Below are 19100 nucleotides of genomic sequence, written 5' to 3' on the forward strand. Positions count from 1 at the left end.
ACTGGTGTTGTTTAAATGGCAAGTTGAAGATACAATATAACTAATACTTTTATACGAATTATATATTTTAACTAATTTTTCTATAGCTATTATATATGTTTAAATATTGTGTCCCAAAGCAGTGATGTATTTTTACTGTTTTGAGAGTACATAGTAGGTATGACGAATTCAGGCTATCCACACTCCATAGTACGATCGCTCATGCCAGCACTTTGTGCCAACATTGAGAATTATAATCGTATATCGTTTTGCATTATGGTAGCACAAACTACACTACATTTCAAACATAGACGTACTTGTCTTCAAAACGTCAAAAGTCAAATGATCAGTCATGAAAGCGGTAACTTGATCCTCAGACCATCACCGACTAGTCAGTAAATAACCACAAAATTAAAATTTGAAAAAACCCTCGTCTACGACATAGTTGACCGATTTTCATGAAACATGGCTAAGAACACTCCCGACTAAATCAGCTTTCAGACATAAAAAACTAAATCTAAATCGGTTCATCCATTCGGGAGCTACGATGCCACAGACAGACACACACACAGACAGACAGACAAACAGACAGACAGACAGACAGACAGACAGACGGACGGACAGACAGACAGACAGATAGACAGACACGTCAAACTTATAACACCCCTTCGTTTTTGCGTCGGGGGTTAAAAACTATACAAAAGAAAGAAAGTTTCCCGCCCCAGGTTGAACCTCTAACATCATCTCTGAAGAATGACCTTCAACCCTTGAGCTGCCTAACAGGTTGTTACTGGCGCAGTCGAATATTTTTCAACATTTTCGCTTTATATCTTTTGACATGTCGTGCGGTAAATCAATTTATTTTCCTACCGTGAACATTTATATACAATAAACTAAAATTAAGTAACTTATAGTGGCCTAGCTAGACTGTACATGCCACTCTACAGTCTACAAGATAAGAGCAATTTATTAAAAAAAAAACATCTATAAGAAAAGGAGATGAAAGTTTAAATGGGAATTAAATTTTAGAGTTAAGAACTTGCAATTTGGAGTAAAAGGTAACAAAGGTAAGTTAAGACAAATAAAAGACAAACAAACTCAGTTTTATTGGAAAATCATGCCTTAACGAGGTTAAACGGGAGATAAATTTAATGTTTGTATGGGGATCAAATTTTGTTTTAAGTTAGGAAATCGTAACTACGTAAGAAAATCTGGGTTATTCTAAATTCATTTACCGCATTGAGAAATAAATTCTATTCGGAAAATAAATTCCACGTGAATGAAGTCGTAGGCAACCGCTAGTGTCTCATAAATAGATAAGTACCCAAGTTAAAGAAAATTTAAGGGCATAAACCCCTGTCACAACACGTCTTTGTCTAATTGTATTAATAACAAAACCGGCCAAGAGCGTGTCGGGCCACGCTCAGTGTAGGGTTCCGTAGTTTTCCGTATTTTTCTCAAAAACTACTGAACCTATCAAGTTCAAAACAATTTTCCTAGAAAGTCTTTATAAAGTTCTACTTTCGTGATTTTTTCCATATTTTTTAAACATATGGTTCAAAAGTTAGAGGGGGACGCACTTTTTTTCCTTTAGGAGCGATTATTTCCGAAAATATTAATATTATCAAAAAACGATCTTAGCAAACCCTTATTCATTTTTAAATACCTATCCAACAATATATCACACGTTGGGATTGGAATAAAAAAAAATATCAGCCCCCACTTTTCATGTAGGGAGGGTACCCTAATAAAACATTTTTTTCCATTTTTTATTTTTGCACTTTGTTGGCGTGATTGTTATACATATTGGTACCAAATTTCAGCTTTCTAGTGCTAACGGTTACTGAGATTATCCGCGGACGGACGGACGGACGGACGGACGGACGGACGGACGGACGGACGGACGGACGGACGGACGGACAGACAGACATGGCGAAACTATAAGGGTTCCTAGTTGACTACGGAACCCTAATAAGGACGTGTAGTCTATTTCGCGCCGACATATTACTCTTGCGACAATCTTGTGCTAATCCTGCTGGTGCCTACAACTACATCTCCCTTTTTTTTACCCTGCCCAACCAAGTACCTTGGAAAAATGAAAACAAGGATTGTATTTGATCAACTTGAAGTCAAATTAGTCCATTAGTTATTAATAGTAGGTACATTATGCAACAAGGGAGGTAAGGGGGATATTATTTACGAGTGTCGTGATTATTCACGACAGCCGCAGGCTGGAGTGAATTATAGACACGAGTATAAATATGTATAATATCCTTACCTCCTGAGTTACACACAATGTTTTTCATCACATTTGAGTGGAAACACAGAGAAAAAAAATCATAAGGCAAAACCTTCAACGGCGGCGGTGCGACCAGTAGTCTATCTTCACCTATATCGGATTCTTCATATAAATTCATTGTTTTTGATTACAAACGCTTTTTGAGCACAAACAAACACTAAAATACTGCATATAAATAATTAAATGCAATGTTCAAAGAAGCATACAATTGTACTTATTTTACGTGTCCGTCAAAATATTTTCTCAACATTTTCTAATTGAAGTTTCTGTTGCTATGGCAACGCGGTCAAGCGCGAATCGAAATGACCGTCACAATTTCCTGTCAGATTGTAAATTATAACATTATAACGATTAATTTGCGTGAAATTTACAAAATTAATGTTAAAACACACTGTAATAATTGTAAAACGTAAATAAAATGATTTTTTATAATGTGTAATATTTTATATAGCTTAATAGTCAACGTCTGGTAGTGCCACAAAAATCCTTGGCTGATTGAAACATCGTTTGCCTGAAGTATTGTACGGATAGTATTAATTTTTAAAATAAATCCATAAAACGCACCATAGCGGAAAGGGTCAAAGAACATATCGCGGCGGTCAAAAAACGACAAATAAATAAGTCTGCGGTTGCCGAGCATTTGCTAGAGTCAGGACCAAACCACTGGATTGAACTGCATAATCCCAAAGTCCTTTCAACTGAACGTCTTTACTATAGCAGGAAGGTACGTAAAGCGATTGAAATCAGAAAACATCGTAATTTCAATCAAAATGAAGGAAAACTTCCCGTCCCATACCATCGGATGTCGTGAGTGTTGCATGTAGGCAGAGTGGCAACCCTAGCGAAAAAGTGACTGATGACAATCAAGTGCGGGTAGTTCGAAAAACTCGTACAGCTAGAAGATGTTGATACAACTCCCAGCCAGTCTACCCGTGACCACGGACGTAATGTCATGTCCGAAACGTCGGATTAAATATAAAACGTAAGTTTTACGCGATTAAGTCCCGTTTTAATTTAATAATATAAATCCATAACTCCCTTGGGAACAAAATAGTACATTATTCTTCAGTACACGTAGATGCAATGAGACCTTTAAACAGCAAATGTGATGAAAAAAATAATTATCCGTATATTTGTAGTCATTATGCTTTTATATTACAATAAAATATGTGTCCATAGTTTTACTCTCGTCCTAAATAGCGCTAATAGTAGGTATAGCGCTAAAGTGCGTGTATTTAAGGGTCTCGATAGTTTGATTCCTAGTCCCTAGTTCCTGTTTAAAAAGCGTTACCTATATAGTAAGTACAGCGCTTTTTTTCACAGTGGGAACACGCTCCTTACCGCTGAAGCTCTCTGAAGTATTGGCGTAACTGGCGTAACAATATTATTCCTCTGGCTTATTTATGTTTACTGTGGTTATCAATTATTTGTATTTTATATGTAAAGTGTATAATTTGTTTTAAGGCATTATCGTAATGAATAACAGTTTCGGAGCATTTGACCAAAAATATTGTTATTTTCCCTGATACAGTAGGTAAATTAGATTAGCGTGCAGCATAGTATAAGTATGCTAGATCCTTAAACAATATTAATGTTGTTGAGTGTTTATTTTATATAATTAAAAATAGCACCAAAATTATGTACTGTTTTTTTTCTTACTTTTGATTTATTATGATTATCATTCCCCTGGTAGCTAATATTTTATTTGCATAAATTCGTTGACAAAAATAATGAATTAATCAAACTATAAGTAATGTAGTTACTGAAATGATATTCACAAGGCCTTGTTTGTTTCTGCATCTACCGTGGATATTTCTTTGAACTCGTCTCAATTTCAAAATTTACGCAATGGACTTCAAGAGAGTCGACACTTTTTTCCTATATTCTTAAATTCAATATATGTATGAGTTGTATGAAGCCTACTCACCTAAATCAGGAGTACTTACTTTAGAACCTGTAGACTAACATAAAAATTTAGATATTTCAAAAGCTATACATGCTGACAAAGTAACCTCAAAGGAACTGTGTCATATAGTATGTTGTTTACATACTTTTGCGCTTGTTTTTCAACAAAAATGTGAATGATTGTATTTTGCATACAATTTTTTTTTAATAATTTTGAATGGCTACGAAGATATTGCTATGAACCTGTGCCAACGAATTGTGGGGCCACCTTTTACTATAATAATGTGATAAATTGGCCAATATTGATGCATATTTCATTGATGGGATTATGTTTAAATGCAATATTATATGTTATTAAAATATTAGTGTACAATATTATATATGAATATACATAGGTATTTGCTTGCACCTCCTAAATAAATCTTTTACGGCGTCGTATCACAAGTAGGTATCACAACAGATGCTGCCATATATCTAACTAGCTCTGCGTCGGTCACTGGTTATTTTGGTACATATTTAATGTATATGCTTCAGTTTGTATATATGTAGTAGTAATAGATATTTTGATAATGTAAGTTACCATTATTATTTTATTTCATATCTCAAATCGTTAACTGTGTACAAGTAAATATAATTGCAAACTGTGGAAGAGCGGGGCTTCCTGTCACAGGTATTATAAATACTTACTAGGAAGTCTCAACCTGTGTTATGTTGTAAATTAGTTAATGAAATAAATGCTTTTTGATTTTTTTTTTAGTAAAAATGTTTCATAAAATAATTTAATTATATACAAAACATATGAACGGGTACCGCAGTGGCTGATGGATCTATTGGTAACGCAGGTAAGTACATTAGCCGCGTAAGCTGGAGACCCAAATTCGATTTCCGGATCGGCCACAAGCGTTATTGCGTGGACGCTTCTCTTTAGATTAGATCTATTCCAATTCATAATTATTAATTAGATTCTGTGTTTGTAAATATCTACACAAATACTTATTTATTGACCATCAATTTTTTCCCTTGTCCCAATCACTGTTATGTGTCATCAGACAGAGTGATTTCAAATTATGTATGTTGTTTAGTGAAATAGGTACCTAAGTCATGATAGATAGACAGTAAAGTCCTTGGCTTTACTTGTACATCATCATTCCCTTGCCCTTTTCCCATTATTTGGGGTCGGCGCAGCAGATCTTCTTCCTCCATTCCTCTCTATCAGCCGTCATTTCCATACTAATACCTTTCACTCTCATATCGTTGTTCACACATTCCATCCATCTTTTCTTAGGCCTTCCACTACCATTGTATCCATCCACTTTCATATTTACCACTCGTTTTATAACATTGCTTTCATCCCTCCGCATTACATGCCCATACCATGCTAATCTACTTCCTCTCAATTTCTCTGTCACTGGCGCTACTTTCAGGCTTCCTCTTATATACTCATTCCGAATCCTATCCAGTCTTGTCACACCACACATCCATCGCAACATTCTCATTTCATTCACATGCAGTCTTCTCTCATCATTCGTCTTGGTGGCCCAGCACTCACTTCCATACAGGACGACAGGTCGGATAACTGATTTATAAATTTTCCCCTTCAGCCTGAGAGGCATTCGGGGATCGCAGGTTGTGCCTGTAACCTGTCGCCATTTCATCCATCCTGCGTTAATCCTGTGCTGAACTGCTCTGTCGATCTCGCCATCTCCCTGAATGAGGGAACCCAGGTACTTGAAATCCGAGCAGGTAGGCAATATTTCGCCATCTAGTGTCATGGCAACAGGGGCTTGGCTTGTACCTTCATTACAATTCTTGACGTGTGTCTCTATAGCTAGAGTCTATGTATTTAAAAATTTTCTGTGTGTTGTTTATAATTATGAGTCTACAACTTTACATAAGATCTTCACAGTAGAGTAGTAGAGTGTGTAGAATATACATTCGTGCTATCTTAGTCAAAGTATAGAGTATATGTAGAGTTAAGACACATGTAAATCTCTTGTGTGAAACAGAAATTTTGTGAAACATTTCAGCAGCTGTCTACACATGCGTAGCAGAACACTCACTGGAATAAGGTTAGGTACTCACTATTAACAAGCGAAAAGCTGGCTTAGCGCGTCTGATAATTCCGCGATTTTCACAGTGTGTGTACACGCAATCCGGTATCCGTCATAATCTGGGACAAGCCGCGGGATTACTAGCGTCACCACTAGCGTAAACACCAACCGAAACCGAATTCGAAACCGATAAATCAAAGCACGATCGCGACGTCGCTTATCCGCTAAATCCTGTCGGGATCGCGTAAAAAATACTAGTATTAAAAACAGTCTTAAGTGGGCTTACGTTCGCGGCGCGGCCCGCGGGCTCTAATCTCGGCCACTTCCCGGCACAATTTGAACCTAACTCCACCACTCTATACATCATCCGACCGCCCGCCCACCGCGCGTCTTGCGGAACCCCACACGTATGTAACCGTCCCGCTCTCTCCACCGCCCCTCACCGCTGTCTCTCTCGCTCGTGCTGAAATCTCGTCGCACTGAATTTTCAGTGCGTGGCGGAGGGGAGCGGGGCGCGAGCGCAGTCAGCTGGCCGAACTTGCGAAAATCGACTTTTTGTCGTGACGCTCTGTGACGTCACTGTTTACTCGAGCCAGAGCCGGCACGCAACGTCATTGCGATTCATGTTGGCGATTTATGACTTTTGTCCATGCATTTTTTTCTCCTTTAACGTTTTCATACGTAATATGAATAAAAACCAACACAACATCTATCAGTCCTGTAATTTATTAAAGTAATATCAAACTTGTAACTACCATGCACTTAATTTTACGTTGTGCACCCATACAAAAAGTATATTGTTGTATACCAACAAACGACAGCTAAGCATTTTTACTGTGCTCATTTAAATAGTGCAATATGTTTTCCTTAAGCGTACAAAATAATTGCAGTTTAAATCGCGGGCCGGCGTGCAGCGTCCGCAATAAATAAGGCACAACGCAAACAGATCGCGGCATTAACCGCGTCGGCGTACATAAAGAGACCGATATAAATATAAAGTTCCCGCTACCGCGCGAACTTAGCTAAACAACGCCATAATTGCCTTCATTACTTAAATTACTGAAATTATTTATTCAAAAAGCTGGCAACATTTTGGTGAGATACGCCCCGCCTACGTCGTGTTTTTGTCCAATAGGGTTACGAAGCGGTGTGGGGGGCGGGACACGAAACAATATGGCGGCACGCGCGGCGTGCCTTCGGTGCGTCCGTTACTCGCCGTGCGCTGATCGGTTTGTTCCACGTGTATTATGTTAAAAGTTTGGTTTTAATAATTCATAGATTAATGTAATATTAAATGAGTGAGTAAAAAAAATATCGTGAACGCTACGCGGATCTACGGTATGCTACGCGCAGCTACGAATTGCAACTAGCGCGCTACGCCAAGCCGGCGGCCGGCGGCGGCCGGTAGCCGACGGCAACGGAATGTGATCGATTGTGTTACTGAAATCGTGTTCGGAAATAAGGTTTAGATATAAAGTTAAAAGCAGTTGTATATATTATTTACCTTCATATTTTGAATACTGATATTTTCTAGTTTAAATTTACAGAATGACTGCCATCTAGCCAAATCAGCACTTTTTTTTTCGAACTCTAAAAAACGAATTAATATTATGATAATTATTTATAAACCATTGGCATGTGACTGATGTGATGTCACGGTCAAGTTACCGACTTTTATAGCTGTATATTATTCATAAATTAAAAATAGCATAATAATATTCAGGTGCTTAATTTTGTACTTGGGAGTGGAATAATTTAACTTAAGGTGAAATACCCCATAATGGACGGTGATGCCATTATGGACAAAAAAACACAAATCCTTAAAAATAAGTATCTAAAATTAGTTTCTAAAAACTGACGGCTATGTACCATAAACTAGGGTTGTAGAGCAGTTTCATTTTGAAGTTTCAATCAATTCGGTTATTTCTGAAGGATTTGGCGACAAGATAAAACTCATCAGTTTACTGAAAAAAATATCAAGACGAATTCTTAGTAATGTTGCTAAGAGAGATGAGTTCATGTACAAAATAATAAAAAAATAACATTTGGTGTAAACTTGAATGCGTCTTACTTACTGCATTAAGCATGAGATAAGGTATAAAACATACTAGTTTGTTGCTCCAAAGATATAAAGAAATGGCGTTATTTTGCGAGTGTCCATTACTGGAACCGAAAAACTGCCTACCTCCTATGATGGACAAGGAACAATTTACAAAACCAAAATTTACAAGAAACAATCTTATGTTAGAATAACTCAAACTAATTGTATTTATGGTATATAAAATTGACTCATTGAGTATCAGTTGGCTTTAAAAGTAAAATTTTAAACTTATTTCACTGTCCATAATGGGGGATCCATTACTGGAGAACTGCCGTCCATAATTGGAGAAAAAACACCTAGTTTTAATTTGTTAAGTATGAAGAAACTAATAGGAGTATCCATTCTGCAATACGCTTGAAATGTAAAAGAAGGATAGGACATTCAAGATTTAACACGCTTAGCGGTAGAATTTTTACATTAATGAGTGAAATATCAAAAACAGGCGAAAATTTTCCTTAAACTGTCCATGATTGGGTCCGTTACCTTAAATGCCGTCAAATACCCGGTCATATAGTGAAATATACATTATCTATCTACAATAAAAAAGGCAAGTACTAACAGTATAAAATAATACACTGATAGTGTCACAAAACACTACAGTACAGTTGAATCCATAACATTTTCATATAATATGTTTTCTACAATATCTATGTATACAAATATAGCCTAAATTAAGGTAGGAGGTAATATAAAGTAATACTGACAGTCAACAGTTCACTTTTAGACGTTCAGTATTTGAAACAAAACAAATGACTGATTGATGAATTTCATCACATCTATCACATCACAAATATTTATTTATTTTATTAATCCCATAATGGTTTTTCCCCTTATTTGCAACAGGATGTTCAAAATTTAAATGTACCTAATTAGAGGAAGGTAACGGACCCAATCATGGACAGTTTAACCCTTAAATAAATAGAGATGTATATTATGCATCATGCATTTTTTACTTCAATTTGAATGAATCTTTGTCAAGGTCATGCATTTAAGGGTTAAGAAAAAAATTCGCCTGTTTTTGATATTTCACTTATAAATGTAAAAATTCTACCGCTAAGCGTGTTAAATCTTGAATGTCCTTTACTTCTTTTACATTTTAAGCGTACTCTATTGCAGAATAGATACTGCTACATATTAGTTTCCTCATAGTTAACAAATTAAAACGAAGTGTTTTTTCTCCAGTCATGGACGACAGTTCTCCACATTATGGAAAATGAAATAAATTTAAAATTTTACTTTTAAAGCCAACTAATACTCAATGAGTCAATTTTATATACCCCAAATAAAATTATTTTGCGTTATTTTAACATTGGATTGTTTCTTGTAAATTTTGATTTCGTAAATTGTCCATCATAGGAGGTATGCAGTTTTCGGGTTCCATTTATGGACACTCGCAAAATAACACAATTTCTTTTTATCTTTGGAGTAACAAACTAGTACAGTGCTGGACAAAATTCTTCATACACCGACATATAAAATAAACTTTCTATCATAATTTCTTTACCCTTAAACTTAACATCACAGTTGTGTTGGAAAACTTTTAGCTAATTTCATGGCGTATAACATACAGACAATAACATATCAATGATTGTACAATTATTTTTTACATGGGTATAAATACAAATATTAGTACTTTTGGCTCTGGACAAATTTGATCATACAGTAATTAAAATACGAATGAAATGCAATGTATAAGTGTGTATGGCTTTCATCTGCTTTAGATATTGCTGCTTGTCTCGGAGGAACATTTTCAGTTACAAACTGAAGGTATTTATCTAACCCAAGCTTTTTCCTGTGTGCCTACTAAAGTAGGCAAAGTGGGTATAATTCAGAATAACATTTGATATTTTCTTTGTTTTTCCAAAAACTTCCTTAAATTTTGGCTAGGATTGATAACATGAGACTATGTTAGCCATTGAAGCTACTTAATCCTATGAATCACAACGAAAACATGAAATAGACATGCTAGTATTTTCTTTCAGTCATCTTTATTAAACACATCATATATATTCAGACGGGCGATGGCTGAAAGACAATACCAGTATGTATATCTCATGCGTTTGTTATGATTAATAGGAATGAATAGCTTGAATGGCTAACATAGTCTCATGTAATCAATCCTAGCCAAAATTTAAGGAAGTTTTTGGAAAAATAAAGAAAATATCAAATGTCATTCTGAATTATACCCACTTTGCCTACTTTAGTAGACACACAGGAAAAAGCTTGGGTTAGATAAATACCTTCAGTTTCTAACAGAAAATGTTCCTCCCAGACAATCAGCGATATCTAAAGCAGATGAAAGCCAAACACACTACTACATTGCATTTCATTCGTATTTTAATTACTGTATGATCAAATTTGTCCAGAGCCAAAAGTACTGATATTTATATTTATACTCATGTAAAAAAATAATTGTACGATCATTGATATGTTATTGTCTATATATTATACGCCATGAAATTAGCTAAAAGTTTTCCATTACAACTGTGATGTTAAGTTTAAGGGTAAAGAAATTATGATAGAAAGTTTATTTTATATGTCGGTGTATGATGCATTTTGTCCGGTACTGTATGTTTTAAACCTTATCTCATGGTTAAGGCAATAAGTAAAACTCATACTCATACAACAAATTTAGTATGGGTTAGCACATTGTTACTGGCGAATTCTCAATGTAAATTGAGACTCCAGTGCCTGTTAAGATCTTTTCTAACGTGTAGATGTTTGCTATAACGCCACCCTAAGGCGGTTGAGAATTGAGGGAAGGCATGGATAAATTCGCACACATCCAGCAGGCCTCCGTGGCGCAGTTGGAAGCGAGATGGCGCCGGAAAGGTCAAAGGTCGCAGGTTCGAGTCCTGCCGGAGGTGTGAATTTTTCCATTTTTCCTTTAATTTTAAAATATGAAATTTTAGATACTTATCTTTAAGGATTTGTGTTTTTTTGCCCATAATGGCGTCACCGTCCATTATAGGGTATTTTACATTAATACATTAAACTGTATTACTATTAAATACTGATGCGTATTTTCTATAGTCCCTTAAGCTACATAAGTTGTTACATTGTTTTAGTTATAGATACTTCATGCTTTGCCTATAAAATAATGCAAATAAGTATGTAGTGTTAATAATGTTATGGATTAAGCATTACTAAAATAAACTACTTAAATATGAATGAAGAGAAGGCTAATACTATGATTGGCGGAATACGTCTTCATAAAATACATAAATTTAATACGCATAACTCCTAACACACTAAGGGCCGGTTGCATCAAACCATCTGTCACCGTTAAAGCGTTCGTTAAATTTTATTGTATGGGAAGTTCTATAGACGTCTGCTGAGTAACGATGAAGTGTCTGTCAAATGTGGTTGATGCAACTGGCCCTAAATGGTATAACTTTAACATGTATCAGTGAAGTAAATATTCCATGACTGGTACCATCGCCCTATTTATTTATTAAAAATTCTATATACTTTAAAATTTAGGCCGAAACTCTGTAAGGTAAATAATTCATTTTTAGTAGATTAGTGTGTAAAACTGTTAGAATGCAATGTTACAATGCAAAACTGTTGCAATACACGTCAAATTTTCATAAAATTGTGACGGTTTAACACAGACAACTGTCATAAATACGATGTAAAGTTAGAATAACTCTGTAAAGAGTACAAGGTATAGTTTTAAAGAACCAAAATGTTAAATCAAATCGTTAAATATTTCCTATCTAAGGTGAATCTGGACGCATCAGACTTAGATTATTCTGAGGTACCTTAAGATTGTAATAAATTGAATTTATTTTGTAAAAAACCTATTTGTTATATTACTGAAATGTGGAATATACGAGTGTATCACTAAAAATCTTGGACGCTTTTTCTTTATGTTTATGATACCGTAAATATCGTAATAGTTTTGGAGTAGGTAGTATTATAATGTTGACAATTAATACATGATTTCTTATTTATATTCTTAGTTGTTTTAATTTTCCTAACATCCCACCCTATTTTAAAAGTCTAAATAAAAAAAAGGCTTAACTAATGGACAAATCTTTTATCTGGCGTTTGCAGTATTCACACCGATGCGATTGGTACATAGCTCCAATGTATCAGATGCCTCACTCACATAAGTACCGTAGCGGCGTGCGAAACCGCGTCTAATGTGAAGACCGCCAAAAAGTCAGATCTAAGATTATAATAATAATGTGTCCAGACCTTTGCAATAGCCCATTTTCATAATTCATCCAAACTTCAACCCATAGACCTGATCTATTCTTTCAATTTTATTTACAATAGTTTCCAATGCCTGCTGAAACCGGTTCACGGGTGTCTATTCATGTACCCGTGAATGGGTTCCAGCAAGCGTTCTACATGACATCAAATATTTCCAAACGGCCTCTACGTGTTGGATCTATATCCCCACGCACGCCTTATAAATGACCGGGTTCGAAAGATCCGAGAGTTTAAAAACGGAAAAACAAATAATAATAATAATAGCCTTTTATTTCATGCAACTATAGATTACATTATGTACACAGATCTAAGATTATGTGATACAAAGTAGTAGGATTACAAGCAGAGTCAATGTTGGTGTCGTTCTTAGGTACGATACGAGCACATCTAAATATATAAAAGAAGAAGCTGACTGACTGACTGACTGACTGACTGACTGACTGACTGACTGACTGACTGACTGACTGACTGACTGACTGACTGACTGACTGACTGACTGACTGACTGACTGACTGACTGACTGACTGACTGACTGACTGACTGACTGACTGACTGACTGACTGACTGACTGACTGACTGACTGACTGACTGACTGACTGACTGACTGACTGACTGACTGATGACTGACTGACTGACTGACTGACTGACTGACTGACTGACTGACTGACTGACTGACTGACTGACTGACTGACTGACTGACTGACTGACTGACTGACTGACTGACTGACTGACTGACTGACTGACCGACTGACCGACTGACTGACTGACTGACTGACTGACTGACTGACTGACTGACTGACTGACTGACTGACTGACTGACTGACTGACTGACTGACTGACTGACTGACTGACTGACTGACTGACTGACTGACTGACTGACTGACTGACTGACTGACTGACCGACTGACTGACTGACTGACTGACTGACTGACTGACTGACTGACTGACTGACTGACTGACTGACTGACTGACTGACTGACTGACTGACTGACTGACTGACTGACCGACCGACTGACTGACTGACTGACTGACCGACCGACTGACTGACTGACTGACCGACCGACTGACTGACTGACTGACTGACTGACTGACTGACTGACTGACTGACTGACCGACTGACTGACCGACCGACTGACCGACTGACTGACTGACCGACCGACTGACCGACTGACCGACTGACTGACTGACTGACTGACTGACTGACTGACCGACTGACTGACTGACCGACTGACTGACTGACTGACTGACTGACTGACTGACTGACTGACTGACTGACTGACTGACTGACTGACTGACCGACTGACCGACTGACTGACTGACTGACCGACTGACTGACCGACTGACTGACTGACTGACCGACTGACTGACTGACTGACTGACTGACTGACTGACTGACTGACTGACCGACTGACTGACTGACCGACTGACTGACTGACTGACTGACTGACTGACTGACTGACTGACTGACTGACTGACTGACTGACTGACTGACTGACTGACTGACTGACTGACTGACTGACTGACTGACTGACTGACTGACTGACTGACTGACTGACTGACTGACTGACTGACTGACTGACTGACTGACTGACTGACTGACCGACCGACTGACCGACCGACCGACTGACTGACTGACTGACTGACTGACTGACTGACCGACTGACCGACTGACTGACTGACTGACTGACTGACTGACTGACTGACTGACTGACTGACTGACTGACTGACTGACTGACTGACTGACTGACTGACTGACTGACTGACTGACTGACTGACTGACTGACTGACTGACTGACTGACTGACTGACTGACTGACTGACTGACTGACTGACTGACTGACTGACTGACTGACTGACTGACTGACTGACTGACTGACTGACTGACTGACTGACTGACTGACTGACTGACTGACTGACTGACTGACTGACTGACTGACTGACTGACTGACTGACTGACTGACTGACTGACTGACTGACTGACTGACTGACTGACTGACTGACTGACTGACTGACTGACTGACTGACTGACTGACTGACTGACTGACTGACTGACTGACTGACTGACTGACTGACTGACTGACTGACTGACTGACTGACTGACTGACTGACTGACTGACTGACTGACTGACTGACTGACTGACTGACTGACTGACTGACTGACTGACTGACTGACTGACCGACTGACTGACTGACTGACTGACTGACTGACTGACTGACTGACTGACTGACTGACTGACTGACTGACTGACTGAGCACTAAGAAAGGATTTTCCAAAATTCACCTCCTAAGGGGGTCAAATGGGGGTTCAAAGTTTGTATGGGGAAACAAGATTAGTTTGACTAATTTATTAGAAACTTCAAAGGAAGATTCCTTAAGACATATGACTGAATACGTGTTTCAGGTTTTTTGAAAATTTAACCCCTAAAAGGGTGAAAAGGGGGTGATAAAGTCAAAAAATCAATATGGGTATCGTTTTTATGGTTTATCGGGTCGCTGATCACGATAAATACAACGTTTTTAAAATCTAACGAGGCGGAAGTGAAATACCTTCTCCCCTGTTGTGGTGCAATGGGGTTTAAATATCAAAAAAATATATAAAAGAGGATATTGACTGACTGACCGACATATCAACGCACAGCCGAAACCGCTGGTCCTAGAGACGTCAAATTTGTCAAGTAGGTTCCTTATATAGTGTAGAGGAGCACTAAGAAAGAATTTTCCAAAATTCACTTCCTAAGGGGGTCAAATGGGGGTTCAAAGTTTGTATGGGGAAACAAGATTAATTTGACTATTTTATTCGAAACTTCACAGGAAGATTTCTTAAGACATATGACTGACTACGTGTTTCAGGTTTTTTGAAAATTTAACCCCTAAAAGGGTGAAAAGGGGGTGATAAAGTCAAAAAATCAATATGGGTATCTTTTTATGGTTTATCGGGTCGCTGATCACGATAAACACAACGTTTTTAAAATCTAACGAGGCGGAAGTGAAATACCTTCTCCCCTGTTGTGGTGCAATGGGGTTTGAATATATAAAAGAAGATATTGACTGACTGATTGATATATCAACACACAGCCGAAACTGTTGGTCCTAGAGATTTCAAATTTGGCACATAGGTTCCTTATATGGCGTAGAGGAGCACTAAGAAAGGATTTTTCAAAATTCTCTTCTTAAAAGGGTGAAATGGGGGTTCAAAGTTTGTATGGGGAAACAAGATTAGTTTGACTATTTTATTCGAAACTTCACAGGAGGATTTCTAAAGAAATTTGACCCCTAAAGGGGTGCAAAGGGGGTAAAGTCAAAAGCACAATATGGGTATCGTTTTTATGGTTTATCGGGTCGCTGATCACGATAAATACAACGATTTTAAAATTTAATGAGGTGGAAGAGAAATTTTCTCCCCTGTTGTTGTGCAATGAGGTTAAAATATCCAAAATAGCCATAAGTATAGCTTTAGTTTTTATCTTTACTTCTGGTTCAAGAGATTTCAAATTAACACGGAAGTTCCTTAGAGGAGCACTAAGAAAGGATTTTTTATAGTTCACCTCCTAGCATGATAATTTGACAGGGGCAAGGACAGGGACAGGAACGGGATAGGGATAGGGATAGGGATAGAGACAGGGACAGGGACAGGGACAGGGACAGGGACAGGGACAGGGACAGGGACGGAACGGGATAGGGTTAGGGATAGGGATAGGGATAGGGATAGGGATAGAAATAGGGGACGGGGACGGGGATAAAATGCAGGTGGCTCAGTGGGAAGGTATTAGTAAGTAGGCATCGGCGAGTATCCTGCATCCGTAATAACTATTACATTCAATGTGCTGTAAGAAGATCGTTGTTTGCTTGCCTTTTATATGTTTACGTTTGCAATAAGTATAAGCAAAATGGAAAAAATTGTAAGCGATAATGCAAGGAAGTACTTTCTACCCTACCGACCATAGCGTCGAGATACTGGCTATGTGGGTTGTATGAAGTTTCCCCAGTATAAATATTTAAATAGGTAAAATACATACATATTCGTACCTACTACCTACGCTGTGGTCGCTTTGTAACAATTCTACAATCATTGCAAGAATTTATTTTAAAGCAATAGTAATATGTGTAAGGTACAGTCAGCCAAAACCGGACCGTACAGCAAATAGATCAGTTACAATGGCCCTCCAGTCGAGAATTGCCCCGCTTTACCTTAATCGAAATAATCGCGGACATCTGTACCTACAAAAAAACCTACGGATCCAAATGAAAATCTTATTTTTTGTAAACGTTTCAATAAGAATACTTTTATTACGCGGGCGAAGCCGCGGGTAAAAGCTAGTTAAATATAAAATTGAAGGTGTATTAAGAGACTTTATGTTTATTGTCTTTTTACTACCTAACCAAGCAAAATAAACACTTCGATCTAACAACTTTAAGCCTAGTCTGTTTGGTCGCTAAATGACAGTGGAATCGTCGTATTAACCCGTCAACAAACGCGACATTTTAATCGACACGTCCCACAATAATTTGTCAAACTAATCGAGCGTAGCAGATGCCTCTCAAAAAAGACCATTCATCCTAGTACCAGGGAATCTATCAAGAAACGATGGCACGTCACTAACAAAATACATTGATACTTTTTCAAGACTCTTATTGTACAGCAACGAAGCAAAGGAGCAATCGAATGCGATTTTATTGGGTCCGACATATTTTGCGATCGCAAGGGTAGTAGAATGACGATTGGGGTGTCTCCCTTCGTAATACGATATCGTAATGTATAGTGTTTATGCATTTTAGCGAACGATTTGCATAATAACATCTGAATATTAAATTTTGACAGTAAAATGATATTACAATTCCAGGTTCATGGATTAAGCGTGTTTGCTACTGTATTCATAGGTAATGTAAAATACTCGCAACTTCACATTTAGAGGTGAGTCGCAAATATCAAATATTATTAAGTATAAAGTTAACAATCGCAGCATTGGCCGTCGATCCGAACTGTGGAGCAGTGTGATAAGGGCCTCCATCCTCCATTGAACGCACTATCACTAGAGCAAATCCCAACAGTGACCGAAAGCTTGACATCAATACATCGTAAGGTAGGTAAGTCGACGACGGTATGACATGTATGAATAGCGCGTGCTGTAACAGCCATAAAGATTAACGAGATTACAGCTAAGAACATAAGCCGCAGGGCGAAGACTGAACTTGACCGACCATTCAACTGCAGTGATATAGTTGTGATAGTATTACCTAAAGAAGCGCTGGTGGCCTAACAGTAAGCGTGCGACTTTTAATCCGATGGTTGTGGGTTCGATCCCCGGCACGTACCAATGAGTTCTTTGGGACTTAAAGCTCGGCCACACATGCGCGTTTTGAGAGCGTAGGCGGAGCGTTAGCGGAGCGCAATAATAGCGGTACGCCAGACGAACGCTGGCGTTGCGCCCAGCGGACGCCAGCGGGAACTAACGAGCGCGGTTTGCGAGCGGAAAGCGCGCGCATTCAGCGCGCATTCCGCTCCGCTAACGCTATACGCTCTCAAAACTCTTTATGTATGGCGGAGGCTTTATGTGCGAAATTATTTGATATTTTCGTGCCCTTTTCGGTGAAGAAAGACATCGTGAGGAAACCAGACATTTCCCAATAAGAGCCCTTACGGCTCAGCCACGACATTGGTCTAAGCGCGACAGCGGTGAGCGGCGACCATACATTGGAGCGAGACACAGCGATGGGACTTTTCATTCGCACTTATGGATGCCCCTCACCGCTGTCGCGCTTAAACCAATGTCGTGGCTGGGCCGTTAGTTAGGGGTTTACCCTTGGGGTTGGAATATGAGATAACTGTCATTACGTAAATCTAGTACTATGCCAATCTTGGGATTACTTGTCTAAAGCGAACCCCAGGCTCTCGTGAGCCGTGGTAAAATGCTGGGACAACGCACCGGAGCATGATGATGAGTATTACCTATAGTACCTACTGTGAATTGATTCTACATTTAAATAGGTAAGAATACTGTAAAATAAGTTTCCCGTACGTCGTACCGTATCGTAGATTAATTCTGCAGAGATGTAGGTCTCATACAATTCCAGTACAGCTAAATTATAAATTTCTTAGGGAGGTACAATAAATTATTAACACACATTACATTATTTATAATTTAACTGACAGAAAAGCGCTAAAATCATATTTTTCTTCAAATACATTTTTAAATAAGCTCAATAAACTCATGGGACTTGCCACATGCCTTAAGAAGATGTGTACATTAAAACATTACGGTAAGCAATATCATGATAAAAATCGGCCAAGTGCGAGTCCGACTCGCCCACCGAAGGCTCCGTACAAACTTTCAATCGTTAGTAATATCACGATTGTCATATACCTCTAAAAATAACTATACATAGATATGTACTAATAAGAATTATTGACCATTTCTCGGCGAATTAGCAATTAGATACATTTTTATTTTTTCTCGTAATATTTAATGATGATTCAAATATTTTGTAAAAATGAAACAATTTTTCGTTGGTGGTGGGTTTTTGGTTGGTTCTTTGGAGATAAGGGA

General features: G+C 38.1%; 1 protein-coding gene across 1 annotated transcript in view; it reads right to left on the reverse strand.

The window, feature by feature from the left end:
- LOC125229148 (pituitary homeobox homolog Ptx1) overlaps positions 1-6559 on the reverse strand; it is a 65762-nt gene extending 59203 nt beyond the window's left edge. Inside the window, 1 exon segment of the mRNA XM_048133932.1 lies at positions 6521-6559. The gene's annotated coding sequence lies outside the window, so the exon portion shown is untranslated.
- Between the last annotated feature and the right edge of the window lie 12541 nt (positions 6560-19100).

The sequence above is a fragment of the Leguminivora glycinivorella genome, chromosome 1, assembly GCF_023078275.1.
Source record: "Leguminivora glycinivorella isolate SPB_JAAS2020 chromosome 1, LegGlyc_1.1, whole genome shotgun sequence".
NCBI lineage: Eukaryota > Metazoa > Arthropoda > Insecta > Lepidoptera > Tortricidae > Leguminivora > Leguminivora glycinivorella.